This window comes from Buceros rhinoceros, unplaced genomic scaffold, assembly GCF_000710305.1.
Source record: "Buceros rhinoceros silvestris isolate BGI_N320 unplaced genomic scaffold, ASM71030v1 scaffold22886, whole genome shotgun sequence".
Classification (NCBI taxonomy): domain Eukaryota; kingdom Metazoa; phylum Chordata; class Aves; order Bucerotiformes; family Bucerotidae; genus Buceros; species Buceros rhinoceros.
The window spans coordinates 10,602-13,635 of record NW_010416128.1 but is presented as its reverse complement, the minus strand read 5'-3'; the positions used below and the strand labels follow the sequence as shown (position 1 = coordinate 13,635).

The following is a 3,034-nucleotide window of genomic DNA, read 5'->3' as shown; positions in this document are numbered from 1 at the left end:
CCCCACACCAAGGGGGCAGCACGACGAGGACCAACCCGCCTCTCCCTGTCACCTCCTCAGCAGCTGTGCCCGCGGCACGCACAGGTGGCAACACCGGCACTGCAGGGAGGTCACATCCTCCTGCCCTGTTCTGCCTTATCCTTAAAAGAAAGGGAGAAGATTAAAAAGCGGAGCAATAGCGGAAATGAAGATTTCAAGATACCGGACACTGGAGTAAAAGCCCACTACCTGTTTATTCACAGAAACACAAACATAATTCCTCACCAGCCAGGTGTTTATGAACCAGAACCCTGCACAAGAAGTGCTCTGGAGCATCCTAACAGAGCTGACGAGATACAGCTCAGCACCAAGAGGCTGCACAGGGATTTCTACGCCAAGCCTGGTTCCAGCTGTAGCTCCCCATGACAAGAGAGTTGCGCAGAAACCACAGAGGTTTTTCCTAAGCTAGAGGAGGTTTTCCCAAAGGGCATCTCTTGGGACACAACCGCCTCCCAGCACAAGCCTCACAATCCCAGGAAGCTGCCTGGCAGGTCTCTGCACCCGTACCCTTCCCCTCCAGCGGCAGGTGAGACCAAAGGCAAACCCCAGAAAAGCAGCAGCACCGCCCTACAGCCGGGAGGCCAGTCTGACAGCGGGGAAGGGCACAAGTGAACCCTGGTGCTGGCTAATGGGGAGCACTCGGCAGCCCAAGCCCTGAGAACGGGAAGTGTCAAAGCAGCCACTGGTCCTGACAGGCTGGCAATTTCGGTTGGGAGCGTGCTCCACCAAACACCACTCCACGTGTGCGGTGAATGGCAGCCCTGCCTGAGGAGCCAGCAGCTCAGCGGGCACAGGACAGGGAACAGACACACTGTGGGACGGCGTTTACCAGCTCCTTCCCTTCGGTTTTAAGCCAGGTTGCTCCTTCAAGAGCCCCCCAACACTTTGCTCTAATGTGAGCAGCCAGAGTGTGCCGCAGGGGCAGCGCATGTACCTGCGCAGCACATCTCATCTGCTGGCACCTCAGCTCGATCACCCTCCTCTAATCCACAGCCTGCAAAACACAAACCCAAGAAAAAGACCAAAACTCCAGCGCTGGCAGGAGTGGTATAGCAGGAGTCAACACTCAGCTCCTGCTCCAGGTTGTGGAGCCGGGGTGGAGGGAGGGCAGCCAGGGACAGGAGAGCAAGCTCTTGGAGCACACCAGGGCTCACCTGGCAGGAGCAGCAATTCCAGCTGCACTCTGCTGTGCCTGGCGTGGAGGGAGGTACCAGAGGGCAGGACAAGCCGCCTGCTGTGTCTCAGCACCTTGAGTCACTGCCCTGCCAGGTAGTTTTCCCTTCCAGGTGGGCCTGGGGCATGGCATCACTCCTGCTCAGGGACCAGCTCTCACTGCCAGTTCCCTCCACACTGTACCTGGCCATGGGAAAAGTCCTGGTTAACAAAGCATCGGTCCCCAGCTGAGCGTACAGCGGTGGCTGGGTAGGCAGCAGGAGGGATGCACAGCCAAGGGCATTTCTCCATCAAAACACCAGAGAGAGCACCACACACCTCCAGCATCCCTCCCTAGAGAAGCATCAAACTCTCTCTCCTTCACTGCAGCTCATTTTTCAGTAAACCACATCCCTGCTTCCCTTGCTCCCTTTGAGGCACCTGTTCAGTTGCTACCAGCAGCGGTAATGAATTCTGCAGGAGAGCAACATCTGGCTTCCAGTGTCAGCCTTTGCTCCTGAAGAAGTGATGAAGGCACCAGTTCTCTTCACAGAGGCCAGATCTCTGGGCTGCGTAAAGCAAGACAGTAGCAGTCACTAATTATAAAAAAAAAAAAAATAAAATCAACCCAACAAACCCAAACCTAGAGAACAAAAAGCTACCACCACAACAGGGAAATGGGGAAGGCAAGGGACACTCAGCATCGCTCCCCACTGACAGCTGGGCTAACGGGGTCAGCTGGCAGCATGCACGGACAAGTCGAGGCTTCTCTGACACCCAAAATAGCAACAAACTCAGTGCAGAGCAAAACAAGGGCCAGGACTTACCGAAAAGAACTCTGTGACACTGTCAACAGAGGCGACACCCCGGAGGGCAGGGAGAAAGGGGAAGCGGCTCCCCAGGGGAAGTTGTCTCTTGCTGCTCAGCACTTCTGCAACTTCAGAAAGAGCACACGGAGAAAACAAACAAAGCGTGGGAACCCACCTCACCTCCGCTGGCTGACGCAAGCTGTGTTTTTAGCAACATCTGTATCTATGCCCTTTCTTCTTTTTTTTTTTAAAGGAACTGTGTACCGGCACTTCCTCTGCTCCGAGGTGGGGCTCCCTGCAGAGGGGATCCAGCTGCAGTGGCACAGGCAGGCAGAACCACAGAGAGACCAGCCAGGCCAACCCGTTCTAACTTATCTACCGATCCCTCCTCCCCAGAGCCAAGGTGCCTCTTCCCTCGGTCTCTGATACGGGCATCTGCTGAAGAAAAGTTTTCAGTGTGCGAGCAGACACCCAGAGGTGAGGATGGGGGGTGTGAACCCAAACTCTAAAGGCTCGGCAGCTCTAAAGCCTTGTCCTTGCTCCCAGGGAGGAGAGAACTGATGGTAAATTCAGAGAGGGTACAACTTGTGAAAGGGAGCACTGACAAGCATGGTTGTGTCTGCAAGTGAAAAGCAACCACCTCAGGAGCAGGAACAACCCCTCCCAATTTCAGAGATGGGATCTAAGCAGCCTCAGGTCATCCGGCAAGGCTGCAGGGAGTGCTGCCACCCCCCAAGACTCCACTGAGTTAACAGCCTGCCAGTCAAGCCGACCACCAGAGAAAACCGGCACACACACATGCCATCAGTGCTCCTCTGCCACCAGCATCACCCGCGCTGAGCTCCAGAAACTATTTCAAACTTCAGCCTCAAAGCAGCTTCGGCAGCCTGGGTGCACTGGCGAGAGCAGCAGCATCCTTTGGAGACGGCACAGAGGATGACAGCACCATCCCTGCCAGAGCTGCCGCGCTGCCGGCAAGAGCAGCGCCGACAGCTGCTGTTTGCAGCCCGAGCGTTCGGCCCACGCCGCTGCAG

At 56.0% G+C, this 3,034-nt stretch overlaps 1 protein-coding gene across 1 annotated transcript in view; it reads right to left on the bottom strand.

Moving 5' to 3' along the window:
* SSH2 (slingshot protein phosphatase 2) overlaps positions 1-3,034 on the bottom strand; it is a 38,511-nt gene that overhangs the window by 34,761 nt on the left and 716 nt on the right. The window lies entirely within an intron of this gene.